The sequence below is a fragment of the Pseudophryne corroboree genome, chromosome 1, assembly GCF_028390025.1.
Source record: "Pseudophryne corroboree isolate aPseCor3 chromosome 1, aPseCor3.hap2, whole genome shotgun sequence".
Classification (NCBI taxonomy): Eukaryota; Metazoa; Chordata; class Amphibia; order Anura; family Myobatrachidae; genus Pseudophryne; species Pseudophryne corroboree.
In genome coordinates this window covers 400,099,037-400,115,333 of record NC_086444.1, presented here as the reverse complement: position 1 = coordinate 400,115,333, position 16,297 = coordinate 400,099,037, and the positions used below count along the sequence as shown (strand labels likewise).

At 48.0% G+C, this 16,297-nt stretch overlaps 1 long non-coding RNA gene across 1 annotated transcript; it reads right to left on the bottom strand.

The window, feature by feature from the left end:
• Window positions 1–1,200: 1,200 nt before the first annotated feature.
• LOC134890061 (uncharacterized) lies at window positions 1,201–5,496 on the bottom strand. Its single transcript, XR_010171322.1, has 4 exons — window positions 5,379–5,496; window positions 5,109–5,229; window positions 3,012–3,146; window positions 1,201–1,456 (listed from the first exon to the last, which is right to left on the bottom strand). It is a non-coding gene; the product is annotated as an uncharacterized LOC134890061 (long non-coding RNA).
• Window positions 5,497–16,297: the final 10,801 nt, after the last annotated feature.

Genomic DNA, 16,297 nt, shown 5'->3' with positions numbered 1-16,297 from the left:
CCCCCCGCCTGATGCCTAAACCCATCCTTCCCTTCCCTGCAGCCTAACCACCCCCCGGGGGTGCCTAACCCTAACCAACCCTACCCGCTGCCTAACCCTAACCTCCCCCCACCCACACCCTAAACCTAACCCCCGCCTGATGCCTAAACCTAACCCTTTCTCCCCTGCAGCCTAATCACCCTCGGGGTCCTTAACCCTAACCCACCCTACCTGCAGCCTAACCCTATCCTCCCCACACCCATACCCTAAACCTAACCCCCGCCTGATGCCTAAACCTAATCTCCCCACCTGATGCCTAAACCTAACCCTTCCTCCCCTGCAGCCTAATCACCCCCGGGGGTCCTTAACCCTAACCCATTCTACCTGCAGCCTAACCCTATCCTCCACTTGATGCCTAATCCTTTCCCTCTCCCCATCCCCCTCACCCTGACTGTCCGCAGTCTAACCCTAACCTCCCCCTTTGTGCCTAACCCTCCCGCGGAGGTGCCTAATCCGAACCTCCGTCCCTGCTGCCTAAACCTAACCCTCCTTCCCCCGCAGCCTAACCACCCCCTCTACGCCCCTACTGCCTAAACCTAACCCTCCATCCCACGCAGTCTAACCACTCTCGGGTGTGCCTAACCCTAACCCACCCTACCCGCAGCCTAATGCTAACCTTCCCCCACACGCAGCCTAAACCTAACCCAGTGCCTGACGCCTAAACCTAACCCCCTGCCTGATGCCTAATCCTAACCCTCCCTCCCCTGCAGCCTAACCACCCCCAGGGGTGCCTAACTCTAACCCACCCACCCTACCTGCAGCCAAACCTCCCCCCACCCACAGCCTAAACTTAACCCCCCTGCCTGACTCCTAAACCTAATCCCCCCGCCTAAACCTAACCCTCCCTCCTTCGCAGCCTAACCACCCCCGCGGGTGCCTAAACCTAAGCTCCCCCCATCCGCAGCCTAAACTTAACCCCCGTGCCTAATGCCTAAACCTAACCCTCCCGCCTGATGCCTAAACCTAACCCTTCCTCCCACGCAGCCTAACCACCCCTGGGGGGTGCCTAACCCACCCTATCTGAAGCCTAACCCTAACCTCCCCCCACCTGCAGCCTAACCCTAACCCCCGCCTGATGCCTAAACCTAACCCCCCCGTCTGACATGCAAACCTAACCCTCCCTCCCCCGCAGCCTAACCACCCCCCCTCCACCCCGTGCCTGATGCCTAAACCTAATCCCCCTTGCCCAGCCCTAAACCTATGATCGTGGAGATAAGGGCGTCGGTATCCTTGCCCATTCGGAGTTCCAACGTCGAGATTCTGAATAGTTTCGGGATCCCAGAGTCAGTATTCTGACTGACGTAAACCCGACAGCCGGCATCTTTACCGCATCTCTTAATAGGTAATGCATATGTTCCAACATTTGGAGCATGTGTCCGCAGCTCTCCTCCCAGGGCAGCTATTCAGGGATCACCCACTGTGTGTAGACGAAGGGGAAGAGATGAAAAATCATTGTTAGTGGATGAACAAGCAGAGAGATAAACTGCAAACAGTGGTGTGGTTGTGTAGAGAGAAAAATCTCTCTATGTAAATATGTTACTCTAACTACTGAGGACATGGAAAATACCTAAAATAAGGGCAATTATCCCAAAGGGCCCATTGTTTTTATACAATACACACATTGGGGGATAAGGTCTCTCTTATAGTAATTAGTGGGTACCTTCAGAAAAGAAATTTGACCAGTAAATAATAAAAGCTATAAATTGCTAACATTTAGGGATCAATCCAATTAGGTGTGAGTTACCATTGCTGCAACGTTTCAACAGCATCCAAACTCACACCCTTCATGGCCAGATTCAGCCTATGGGGCTATCGGAAAGTGCGGCTGTTGTAAGACAAACTCGCACCTAATTAAACTGACCCCCTTAGTTGTTAAATGTGATAAAATAGTAAAATATAATGGTGTAATTGTGGGCCTGATTCAGTTGTGGTTGTTGAAGCGATCGCTGCTGCAATATTGCCGTTCACAATTGCATTGTGAGTCTGATCAGTCGTAGGCTGAGCAAGTCTCCTAGACACAGGGGGCTCTCCAGCAGCAACACAGGTCGCAATGGGTAATTTATTCACGCACATGGAACGGCGTTTGAACGGACCTGACACGCCTGTATACAGTTAGCCAACCCCGTTACAACCTCAAACGCTGACTTCCTGTCAATCACTTTGCGATGGGATCCTCTATGTGAGCATGATTTCATTTTGTGCGCAGCGCAGCTTACACGCATGCACAGTGAAAAAGCATTAAGCCACTTGGTGCAACAGCAGCTCTGCGTCCGCATCTGAATCAGGCCCCCTGAGCGGTAAGGAGAAGGACTCTAGGGAAAGGACTATGTCACCTTTATTATATGTAAAGATAGGGAAACAGTCACTTGTTACAGCTCCAATTCACATAATTTATACCATTCTGTACCATTTCATCATTTGGTTATTCTATGGGGGAGATGTATTAAACACCTGCAGAGTGATAAAGTGGAGAGAGGTAAAGTACCAGACAATCAGCTCCTAACTGCCATGTTACAGGCTGTGTTTGAAAAATGACAAATAGGAGCTGATTGATTGTTAGTTTATATCTCTCCACTTTATCACTCTCCCAGGCTTTGTACACCTGCCCCCAGTTCATTGATATACTGTAAATGTCAGCTATTTCACTATATCCCCCGATCTGTATTGTTCTTCCCCCGATCTGTATGTTCTGTATCATGCTCTCCCCACCCTTCCTGTTTTTCTGTATTACAGTATGTTCTACATCTCGCAACCCCCAAAAGTGTATGTCCTTCCTCTTTATGTCCTATAGAGTACGCCACAATTTCTATGTTTTTGTATTGTGCCCCCACACCATCTGTATGTGCTATACCAAGTTGCCCCCTTCTGCATGTTTTGTATTGTCCGCTCTCCCCCACCATAGACCCTATGTTTTGTACTGTGCTCTCAATACCCCCCACGACACACACAATTACACAAGTATGGTAACTTACCTCCTGCATGCTATTCTCCAGTCACTAATTCCTCTGCGACCCCTCCCGTCGTCTTCAACTGACACTTTGCAAATCTCTTTGCCGGTCACCCGACACTCTGCAAATTTCTTTACCAGAACTTTGCCAAACGGTGATCTAAATAACCAGAATTTCCTGGTCAGACATACTACTGTATGCAGGGCTTAAAGTGGTCCTGGAGAGGTGGGGGAACTCACCTCACCCGCAATGCCGCAGAAAGGGGTGTGGCCTCACACAGAAGGGGCGTGGCCACACAAAAGTAACACCAATTCAAAATAATGCTTCACAGTAGCACAATCTTATTCACATTGTCCGCCCCACATACTAATGCCCTTTACACACACAATAGCAGAGTCCCCCTTTTACACAGTACGGGAGGCGAAGCCCCCTTTTACACAGTACGGCAGACAGCTTCCCCTTTTACACAGTACGACAGGTAGAGCCCCTTCCAGCGCGCGCGCACACACACACACACACACACACACACACACACACACACACACACACACACACACACACACACACACACACACACTCTCTCTCTCTCTCTCTCTCTCTCTCTCTCTCTCTCTCTCTCTCTCTCAGAGTCTTGAAAGTGCAAAAAAAGACAAAAAGAGTGACATGGCAAGAGAGGGTGAGAGAGACATGGAGAGAGAGACATTGCAAGAGAGAGAGAGAGACATGGCAAAAGAGGGAGATGAGGGGGAGACATAGCAAAATAGAGTGACAGAGAGAGAGAGAGAGAAACATGGAGAGAGAGAGAGAGAGAATATCAGCAGCAGAAAGACTGGGCACCCAGAGCTGTGAATTGTGGCAGCAGTTACCTGGAGGTCTTCATGTGGAGGGCGAGTTGACTCTCCTGCCAGACGCCCAGGGGTGTGCCACGGTTAGGATAGGGCCTCGGACCATCATTCACTTGCAGACAGTGCTCCGGTGGAGGTGGGGAGGGCATTACAGGCCGCGGGTCACTAAGCTTAGGGGTAGGGTGGAATTTAAGCTGCTGCGCTGGCAGGGAGATGGGGAGTGGGCATGGGCATTACTGGCCGCTGCTCAGCGTCAGTTAACTCCGGCGGCTGCGGGGGGTGGGGGGGTGGGATCGGGCGTTACAACCCGCGGCTCAGTCACACTCTGGCGGCTGTGGCAGCGGCGGAGGGGGGGAGAGACGGCACTTTGAACCTGGCGCCGGCTGTGCGTCATTCACGGCTCCTGGACCGCCAGCTAATGAGAAGCTGCCACTTGGCAGCTTCTCATTGGCTGGCGGTCTGCGAGCCGTGATTGGCTCACGTCACGCCAGATTTAAAAAAAAGCCTCATCTTCTTCTGATTGGTGCTGCAGCCGGTCCGCGAGCCGTGATTGGCTGGCGGCCGCTGCCACCTTTACTATGGAACAGTTAACTCCGGCGGCTGCGGGGGGGGGGGGGGGGGGGGGGATCGGGCGTTACAAACCGCGGCTCAGTCACACTCTGGCGGCTGTGGCAGCGGCGGAGGGGGGGAGAGACGGCACTTTGAACCTGGCGCCGGCTGTGCGCCATTCACGGCTCCTGGACCGCCAGCTAATGAGAAGCTGCCACTTGGCAGCTTCTCATTGGCTGGCGGTCTGCGAGCCGTGATTGGCTCACGCCAAAAAAGCCTCATCTTCTTCTGATTGGTGCTGCAGCCGGTCCGCGAGCCATGATTGGCTGGCGGCCGCTGCCACCTTTACTATGGAACAGGGACATGATGCTGTGGCCGGGCGGAGGCGGAACTGGTTCCGCCTGCAATTAGAGGTGACGGAACGCAGTTCCGCCCCGTTCCGGCCCACTTTAACCACTGACTGTATGTGTATAATTATACTACCACATTTTGATACATACTTTCATTTTTATTAATTTGCAATTTATCTATTTTACTGACTTTTTATCCAAAACTCAAGATCCTTTCTCATAGAGACCCAAGTTATCTGCTGCAGGTCTTCCCTAGTGCTAGGACCATGGGCCTAATCCAGACCTGATCGCAGCAGCAAATTTGTTCACTAATGGACAAAACCATGTGCACTGCAGGTGGGGCAGATGTAACGTGCAGAGAGAGTATGGTAACTTACCTCCTTCATGTTATACTCCAGTCGTTGCTACCTCTGCAACCCCTCCCGTCATCTTCAACTGACACTTTGCAGATCTCTTTGCCGGTCACCCGACACTCTGCAAATCTCTTTGCCAGATGATCTAAAAAACACAAAAGACTACCATTAAGCATAGTACTAGTTTAAGTACAATAAAATGTTTATGAGTCAACCAGTTTCCCAATTTTCCTTAAACCAAACAAGATACTTTCAAAGTTATGTAACATGTGCAGAGAGAGTATGGTAACTTACCTCCTTCATGTTATACTCCAGTCGTTGCTACCTCTGCGACCCCTCCCGTTGTCTTCAACTGACACTTTGCAGATCTCTTTGCCGGTCACCCGACACTCTGCAAATCTCTTTGCCAGATGATCTAAAAAACACAAAAGACTATCATTAAGCATAGTACTAGTTTAAGTACAATAAAATATTTATGAGTCAACCAGTTTCCCAATTTTCCTTAAACCAAACGATACTTTCAAAGTTATCAATATCCCATTTATCTATTTTATTAACTTTTTCATCCCAAAGCCACGATCCTGCCTCATAGAGACCCAGGTTATCTACATCCCCTGTATGTGTGCTTATCCTCCATACTGGCCTCTTTATTCCTGTAACGCTACATTTTTATTCCTAAATATATCATTCCTTCCTGCGCTTCTCCTATTTATGTGTTCTTGTACCTGTATTCCAGTTCTGTCTATCTTGTCTTGCATTTCAGCTAACTATTTTGCACTCTGTCTTCCTTACCCCTCTCCATCATACCCTGCTATGTAGGACTCACCTCCTCCTACCTGTCTTCCTGCATGGAAACTGGAAACGTCAGCAGCTGTAGAATGTTACAGGACGAAGCATTGTGATGTCACAAAATAGTGATGTCACAGGCTAGGTGTGATGTCACAGTAACCAGCAGCAAAGCTACAGAGTTACAGCTATTTTACATATACATTTTAAACATCAATTACAACTAGATATACATGAGTTTCTAGTTTAAAAAAAATTAGACTAGTGTAGAAAATGAACCATAAGGCAACGCTGTACAGAGTGCCTCAATGTATAGGTAAAGGGAAAACATAAGTGACAGGAATTTCTAGACTAAATCACCACTAATATTTTATAAGGAAAAAAGCTCTATCTAAGAGGCTGAATTAATAATTTTCCGTTATGTGTGTGTGTGTGTGTGTGCGCGTGTATGCACCCCACCCTATGAGTGGTGAGTGCAGACACTGCACCCCGCTTCTGGGGTGGTGAGTGCTGTGGTTTTATATTTGATGGTATATATATATATATATATATATATATAGAGAGAGAGAGAGAGAGAGAGAGAGAGAGAGAGAGAGAGAGATAGCTATACTAACTATACTATCCCATTAAACCAGGAAACTCACGAATTATACAGTTTCTGTGGCTGGCTGACCTCAAGTCTGCATCTCACCTGGTTTAATCAGCCACAGAACCTGTGTAACCCATGAGCGTATAAAGAGGAGAAGAAATAAGAGTTGTCTTTTTTGTGGCGCACTAGAAATTTATTATTCAATATAAGCGTATATAAAACTGTAAGGCGGGCCCGCAAGGTGACATTCACAGGGAAAAGGTAATGACATCCACTCAACTTGTTCACACCCGCTGGACATGTTGGAAAGAGGGTGAGTGGACAGTGAGCGTGGCTGTGCCCTGTGGCACCACGTGGCTCCATTGTACCGACAGCCGGACCGCTGAGAACGGAACCTGGAGGGTACATAACTTTTTGGTTTTCATTTCATCTCATGACACTCCACCCAAAGCTACTCTTCTGGTTATCCTATCAACTAGGACAACAATGAAGGTGACTCCATAACATTTCTTCCATTCAGGGCCGTTTCTTGGGGCAGGCACTGGGCGCCCACCGCGGCACTAACTGTGGCTCCCTGCTTTCCCCTCCTATTTCTCCCTGAGTAACCCGCTCGCGGGGCGGAGTTTCACGGAATGACGCGGTTGCGTCGTTACGTCACGACGCAACCCCGTCACTCCGCGAAACTGCCCCCCCCCCCCCCCCGAGCGGAGTACAGAGGGGGATCCAAGTTAGGAAGAGGGAAAGGCCGGCGCGAGGAGTGACTGGTGAGGCGTGCCGAAGAGCGGTAATCGCCTCTGTAAGTATTCTCTCTCTCTCTCTCTCTCTCTCTCTCAATGGGGTATATTTACTAAAATTCGTATTAGTCCCGATTTGGAGGGAGATTCATCACGAATGACATCGACTGTGTGTATTTGCAACTTTTTGAAAATTTTACGCCTCATTTACTAAGCTGTCGTATTTGTATTTTTCGTGGTTTACGATGTCGATGTCATTCGTGGTTTTGTAAGGTAGAATGCGGCCGATTTAGTGGTTTTGCAGCCGTGTTATGAGGTTTTTCTACGACTGCGTCACATTTTGGTTACGGCAGTGTTTGTCCGTTCACGGACGCGTTTTTTTCCTAAGTTTCGTTTTTGTCACTCGTCCGTGATTGGTTTGATTCGTGATGGAGGAGTGTCTGTGTACATTACTATAAAAACGCCCCAAACCGTCCGAACCTCATGGGTTTAGCTAGTGGAGAGGTGAGAGGAAGGTGTGTTAGGAGTTGGTGAGTTGTTTGGAGTTTTTGGCGGTTTTGAGGAGGTTCTTTGTGATTGTTGAGTGCTGTACTGTGTGTGTAAGTAGTCTTGTCATACTTGTTGTGTAGTTATTTAAAAGTCTGTCTAGTTTTTTGTCATTGTTTTTTATTTCACGTCTATTGTCATTGTTTGTGAGTGAGTGTGTGTGTGTTTGGTGTGTGGTGTGTAGTGGTAGTGGAGGAGTGTGTTTACTGTTTTTTTTCTCTCAGTGTTATTTGTTGTTTGTCCTGATTATGTCCCAGTCAGAGGTGAGTGAGAGGGAGGAGGTGAGTGAGGTGGAGGAGGTGAGTGAGGTGGAGGAGGTGAGTGAGAGGGAGGAGGTTAGTGAGGTGGAGGAGGTTAGTGAGGAGGAGGGGGAGGTTGTTGCTGCGGCCTCCAGTGATAGTGATGGTGTTGTGGCTCCGCAGCCACGCACCACTGCAAAGACTAGAGATGTGCACTTGAAATTTTTCGGGTTTTGTGTTTTGGTTTTGGGTTCGGTTCCGCGGCCGTGTTTTGGGTTCGACCGCGTTTTGGCAAAACCTCACCGAATTTTTTTTGTCGGATTCGGGTGTTTTTTTTCAAAAAACACTAAAAAACAGCTTAAATCATAGAATTTGGGGGTCATTTTGATCCCAAAGTATTATTAACCTCAAAAACCATAATTTCCATTCATTTTCAGTCTATTCTGAACACCTCACACCTCACAATATTATTTTTAGTCCTAAAATTTGCACCGAGGTCGCTGGATGACTAAGCTAAGCGACCCTAGTGGCCGACACAAACACCTGGCCCATCTAGGAGTGGCACTGCAGTGTCACGCAGGATGGCCCTTTAAAAAAAAACACTCCCCAAACAGCACATGACGCAAAGAAAAAAAGAGGCGCAATGAGGTAGCTGTGTGAGTAAGATAAGCGACACTAGTGGCCGACACAAACACCTGGCCCATCTAGGAGTGGCACTGCAGTGTCACGCAGGATGGCACTTCCAAAAAACACTCCCCAAACAGCACATGACGCAAAGAAAAAAAGAGGCGCAATGAGGTAGCTGTGTGAGTAAGGTAAGCGACCCTAGTGGCCGACACAAACACCTGGCCCATCTAGGAGTGGCACTGCAGTGTCACGCAGGATGGCCCTTCCAAAAAACACTCCCCAAACAGCACATGACGCAAAGAAAAAAAGAGGCGCAATGAGGTAGCTGTGTGAGTAAGGTAAGCGACCCTAGTGGCCGACACAAACACCTGGCCCATCTAGGAGTGGCACTGCAGTGTCACGCAGGATGGCCCTTCCAAAAAACACTCCCCAAACAGCACATGACGCAAATAAAAAAAGAGGCGCAATGAGGTAGCTGTGTGAGTAAGATAAGCGACCCTAGTGGCCGACACAAACACCTGGTCCATCTAGGAGTGGCACTGCAGTGTCACGCAGGATGGCCCTTCAAAAAAACACTCCCCAAACAGCACATGACGCAAAGAAAAAAAGAGGCGCAATGAGGTAGCTGTGTGAGTAAGATAAGCGACCCTAGTGGCCGACACAAACACCTGGCCCATCTAGGAGTGGCACTGCAGTGTCACGCAGGATGGCCCTTCCAAAAAACACTCCCCAAACAGCACAAGACGCAAAGAAAAAAAGAGGCGCAATGAGGTAGCTGTGTGAGTAAGGTAAGCGACCCTAGTGGCCGACACAAACACCTGGCCCATCTAGGAGTGGCACTGCAGTGTCACGCAGGATGGCCCTTCAAAAAAATACTCCCCAAACAGCACATGACGCAAAGAAAAATTAAAGAAAAAAGAGGTGCAAGATGGAATTGTCCTTGGGCCCTCCCACCCACCCTTATGTTGTATAAACAGGACATGCACACTTTAACCAACCCATCATTTCAGTGACAGGGTCTGCCACACGACTGTGACTGAAATGACGGGTTGGTTTGGACCCCCACCAAAAAAGAAGCAATTAATCTCTCCTTGCACAAACTGGCTCTACAGAGGCAAGATGTCCACCTCATCATCATCCTCCGATATATCACCGTGTACATCCCCCTCCTCACAGATTATCAATTCGTCCCCACTGGAATCCACCATCTCAGCTCCCTGTGTACTTTGTGGAGGCAATTGCTGCTGGTCAATGTCTCCACGCAGGAATTGATTATAATTCATTTTAATGAACATCATCTTCTCCACATTTTCTGGAAGCAACCTCGTACGCCGATTGCTGACAAGGTGAACGGCGGCACTAAACACTCTTTTGGAGTACACACTTGTGGGAGGGCAACTTAGGTAGAATAAAGCCAGTTTGTGCAAGGGCCTCCAAATTGCCTCTTTTTCCTGCCAGTATAAGTACGGACTGTCTGACGTGCCTACTTGGATGCGGTCACTCATATAATCCTCCACCATTCTTTCAATGGGGAGAGAATCATATGCAGTGACAGTAGACGACATGTCCGTAATCGTTGGCAGGTCCTTCAGTCCGGACCAGATGTCAGCATCAGCAGTCGCTCCAGACTGCCCTGCATCACCGCCAGCGGGTGGGCTCGGAATTCTGAGCCTTTTCCTCGCACCCCCAGTTGCGGGAGAATGTGAAGGAGGAGATGTTGACAGGTCGCGTTCCGCTTGACTTGACAATTTTCTCACCAGCAGGTCTTTGAACCCCAGCAGACTTGTGTCTGCCGGAAAGAGAGATCCAAGGTAGGTTTTAAATCTAGGATCGAGCATGGTGGCCAAAATGTAGTGCTCTGATTTCAACAGATTGACCACCCGTGAATCCTTGTTAAGCGAATTAAGGGCTCCATCCACAAGTCCCACATGCCTAGCGGAATCGCTCCGTGTTAGCTCCTCCTTCAATGTCTCCAGCTTCTTCTGCAAAAGCCTGATGAGGGGAATGACCTGACTCAGGCTGGCAGTGTCTGAACTGACTTCACGTGTGGCAAGTTCAAAGGGCAGCAGAACCTTGCACAACGTTGAAATCATTCTCCACTGCGCTTGAGACAGGTGCATTCCACCTCCTATATCGTGCTCAATTGTATAGGCTTGAATGGCCTTTTGCTGCTCCTCCAACCTCTGAAGCATATATAGGGTTGAATTCCACCTCGTTACCACTTCTTGCTTCAGATGATGGCAGGGCAGGTTCAGGCGTTTTTGGTGGTGCTCCAGTCTTCTGTACGTGGTGCCTGTACGCCGAAAGTGTCCCGCAATTCTTCTGGCCACCGACAGCATCTCTTGCACGCCCCTCTCGTTCTTTAAAAAATTCTGCACCACCAAATTCAAGGTATGTTCAAAACATGGGACGTGCTGGAATTTGCCCATATTTAATGCACACACAATATTGCTGGCGTTGTCCGATGCCACAAATCCACAGGAGAGTCCAATTGGGGTAAGCCATTCCGCGATGATCTTCCTCAGTTGCCGTAAGAGGTTTTCAGCTGTGTGCGTATTCTGGAAACCGGTGATACAAAGCGTAGCCTGCCTAGGAAAGAGTTGGCGTTTGCGAGATGCTGCTACTGGTGCCGCCGCTGCTGTTCTTGCGGCGGGAGTCCATACATCTACCCAGTGGGCTGTCACAGTCATATAGTCCTGACCCTGCCCTGCTCCACTTGTCCACATGTCCGTGGTTAAGTGGACATTGGGTACAACTGCATTTTTTAGGACACTGGTGAGTCTTTTTCTGACGTCCGTGTACATTCTCGGTATCGCCTGCCTAGAGAAGTGGAACCTAGATGGTATTTGGTAACGGGGGCACACTACCTCAAGAAATTGTCTAGTTCCCTGTGAACTAACGGCGGATACCGGACGCACGTCTAACACCAAAATAGTTGTCAAGGCCTCAGTTATCCGCTTTGCAACAGGATGACTGCTGTGATATTTCATCTTCCTCGCAAAGGACTGTTGGACAGTCAATTGCTTACTGGAAGTAGTACAAGTGGTCTTCTGACTTCCCCTCTGGGATGACCATCGACTCCCAGCAGCAACAACAGCAGCGCCAGCAGCAGTAGGCGTTACACGCAAGGATGCATCGGAGGAATCCCAGGCAGGAGAGGACTCGTCAGAATTGCCAGTGACATGGCCTGCAGGACTATTGGCATTCCTGGGGAAGGAGGAAATTGACACTGAGGGAGTTGGTGGGGTGGTTTGCGTGAGCTTGGTTACAAGAGGAAGGGATTTACTGGTCAGTGGACTGCTTCCGCTGTCGCCCAAAGTTTTTGAACTTGTCACTGACTTATTATGAATGCGCTGCAGGTGACGTATAAGGGAGGATGTTCCGAGGTGGTTAACGTCCTTACCCCTACTTATTACAGCTTGACAAAGGCAACACACGGCTTGACAAATGTTGTCCGCATTTCTGTTGAAATACTTCCACACCGAAGAGCTGATTTTTTTGGTATTTTGACCAGGCATGTCAATGGCCATATTCCTCCCACGGACAACAGGTGTCTCCCCGGGTGCCTGACTTAAACAAACCACCTCACCATCAGAATCCTCCTTGTCAATTTCCTCCCCAGCGCCAGCAACACCCATATCCTCCTCATCCTGGTGTACTTCAACACTGACATCTTCACTATGACTATCAGGAACTGGACTGCGGGTGCTCCTTCCAGCACTTGCAGGGGACGTGCAAATGGTGGAAGGCGCATGCTCTTCACGTCCAGTGTTGGGAAGGTCAGGCATCGCAACCGACACAATTGGACTCTCCTTGTGGATTTGGGATTTCGAAGAACGCACAGTTCTTTGCTGTGCTTTTGCCAGCTTGAGTCTTTTCATTTTTCTAGCGAGAGGCTGAGTGCTTCCATCCTCATGTGAAGCTGAACCACTAGCCATGAACATAGGCCAGGGCCTCAGCCGTTCCTTGACACTCCGTGTGGTAAATGGCATATTGGCAAGTTTACGCTTCTCCTCCGACAATTTTATTTTAGATTTTTGAGTCCTTTTTTTACTGATATTTGGTGTTTTGGATTTTACATGCTCTGTACTATGACATTGGGCATCGGCCTTGGCAGACGACGTTGCTGGCATTTCATCGTCTCGGCCATGACTAGTGGCAGCAGCTTCAGCACGAGGTGGAAGTCGATCTTGATCTTTCCCTATTTTTGGAACCTCAACATTTTTGTTCTCCATATTTTAATAGGCACAACTAAAAGGCACCTCAGGTAAACAATGGAGATGGATGGATACTAGTATACTTATGGATGGACGAGCGACTGCCGACACAGAGGTAGCTACAGCCGTGGACTACCGTACTGTGTCTGCTGCTAATATAGACTGGATGATAATGAGATAAAATTTAAATATATATATATATCACACTAGTACTGCAGCCGGACAGGTATATATTATGTAATGACGGACCTGCTGGACACTGTCTGCAGAATGCGTTTATAAAAACACCACACGACGAGTGTTTAACTTTTTCAGGCAGACAATCACAATATACTGGTGGTCAGCAGACAATCACAATACTGGTGGTCAGTGGTCACTGGTCAGTCACACTGGCAGTGGCACTCTGGCAGCAAAAGTGTGCACTGTACTTAAATGTACTCCTGCTATAACTGCTCCCCAGTCTCCCCCACAATTAAGCTGTGTGAGCAGTGAGCACTCAGCAGTCAGATAATGATATACAGTATATGATGCAGCACACTGGGCTGAGCACAGATATGGTATGTGTGACTGTGTCACACTGTGTATCGTTTTTTTTCAGGCAGAGAACGGATTAATTAAACTGGTGGCACTGGTCACTGGTTACACTATCAGCAGCAAGTAGTACTCCTCCTATATGCTCCCCAAAATTTGTGTCTCTCTCTAGTACTCTAGTCACTCTAAACGGAGAGGACGCCAGCCACGTCCTCTCCCTATCAATCTCAATGCACGTGTGAAAATGGCGGCGACGCGCGGCTCCTTATATAGAATCCGAGTCTCGCGATAGAATCCGAGCCTCGCGAGAATCCGACAGCGGGATGATGACTTTCGGGCGCGCTCGGGTTAACCGAGCAAGGCGGGAAGATCCGAGTCGCTCGGCCCCGTGTAAAAAAACCTGAAGTTCGGGCTGGTTCGGATTCCGAGGAACCGAACCCGCTCATCTCTAGCAAAGACTGGCCGCAATGTAAAATTCAGCTACGCTGAAAATATGGCTTTGGTGCGGGAGCTGATGAGGCATCATCGGCAGTTGTTTGGCCATGATGCTGCAAAGGTGTCGTCACGCAGGAAGAGTGTTCTGTGGGGGAAGGTAGTTGCGGCTGTGAATAGTGAGGGTGTGGTGAGGCGGACCGAGGACACGTGTCGTAAGCGTTTCTACGACATAAAGCGCTGTGTCAAGGCAAAGATGGCCAAGGAGGCTAAATCAGCCCGCCAAACCGGGGATGGACACCCCTTCCGTGCATCTTACCGTGATTGGGAGGAGCCTGTGCGTGCACTCATTCCGCCAGAAGTGGTTGGTGCCACTTATGTCCGGAATTCGGATCGGCTAAGGCAGGATGGTGAGTTTTTTTATAATTTTTTTATTAAAATCAACATCTGTGCTTTGTCCTTAGTTGTCTGAAATGACTTCTAGCTAATTGTGGTTGTCAGTTTGTTTATTATTCTAATGTGTTGGTGATGTAGTGCAGGCCTGGCCAACCTGTGGCTCTCCAGCTGTTGTAAAACTACAAGTCCCATCATGCCTTGCCACAGTTTTGCTATTAGGGAATGCTAAAACTGTTGCAGGGCATGCTGGGATGTGTAGTTTCACTACATCTGGTGAGCCACAGGTTGGCCAGGCCTGATGTAGTGTATTCTCAATTATGTATTTTTTAAACCTTTGTATAGTTGTTTTTTTGTGGTTGCCTTGTCCTTTTTCTGGTGTTTTATGCCAAAAGTAAATGTTTGTAGGTATATTTTAAAGAAGTGTTTTTTATTTTTTAAATACATTTCATAGCATTTATGTTTATTGTGTGTTGTTCTGGGTTGTCCTTTGTGTGCTTCATGTGTTTTTTCAGGCATATTTGGTTGTGATGTTTCCAAGTTTTCGCAGATATTTGTGGCTAGTGTTTTATCATTACCATCAAAATTTGGGTGCTTAGCGTGGAATATTGTGACCAGAAATGAAATGCTTGTGGTCTTCATTTGGCAAAATACTTAGAAACAGCAGATCATAACTGCACATATTCTATAGGAAAACAACTTGTACACTCACAATGGATTTTTAATGTGGCAACTGTTATTTAAAAAAAATAATAATACAAATAATAATAATACAAATCTTACCTCTCGGTTTAAAGCCCTGGACATAGAAACATTCTTGGCCTGAGACTTAGTTGTATTAAATGGCGAAATCAGATTGCAAATTGAGTATCACATGAGGGCTGCAGTATTGCAACCCTTCCTTCTGGGGCAAACACTAGTGGGTAGGAACGAATAAGATTAGCTAGGGGTGTGTTTCCTGTGATTGGCAAAACAATTTATAATTTAAGGTCTGTGTTGAGCAATTCAGTATGAAAGTTACTGGCTCATGCTCAGTCTTTCATCCCAGGCTCAGGAATTACTATTAAATGTACCATTAGGGCATGAAGGTGGAATATTATTATTTAAGAAATTGAATCATACTTGCCTACTCTCCCGAATTCTGCGGGAGACACCCGGTTTCTCGGGTAGTCCCCCGCAGCCCCTGAAGAGTGGACACCCCTCCCGCATTCTGCCCACTTCCTAGCCGAGGGGGCGGGTCTTAATGACGCCATTAAATGCTAATTGTGTAATCGAAGCTCCGCCCATATGCAAATACCATCCAATTGCGGTATTTGCTAGTGTAGTGGGTGGGGCATAATGACATCATTGGCTCGTCCCCGCCTCCATCGCCGCCCACCTGCTTCTCCTCTCCCAGTATCTCCCGGAGAGGAGGAAATAAATGTAGGCACTGTAAGTATTACTTGAATAGTATGCCAATTGTTGCTCTGTGGTAGCTATAGTTAAATAGGGTTAGGACTGCCTGTCTTCTGCAAGAAGAACAAACACATTTTTTTTGTGTAAAATGAGCAATCTATGATTACACCTTAAAATAATGATGACACTAGTCAGCAGGGCTGTAGCTAGAACTTTGTGGGCCCCATAGCAACATTTTGAAGGGGCCCCTGTCCCAATGCTTCCAGAGAGACACTTCTCTGCAGCAGTTGTTCATGTTATGCCCTATAATAGTGCCCCAGTTCATTTTCTGAACCATAGTAGAGCCTTATTTAATGTTATGCCCCATAGTAGTGCCCTAGTATGTTTTATGAATCGCAGTAATGCTTAAGTTCACCCTATGTCACATTTCAGAGCTACTAGTACACATTATGCCGCACAGTACCCCCAATTCACATTATGATATATAGTGCTCCCCATTCATATTGTGTTTCATTACAGTGCCCTGGTTCATATTATATAACATTAAAATGCCCTTCAGTTCATTTTATACCACACTACAATGAGCAGGTGCAGGGGCATACCTAGATATATTGCAGGCCCCAAGGAAAAAGTTTGAAAGGATCCCTATGTACCACCCAATGCCGAAAAATGTATATAACACATGTAACTATGACAGGGAAGGTGGGCCCCTCTCAGCTCTGGG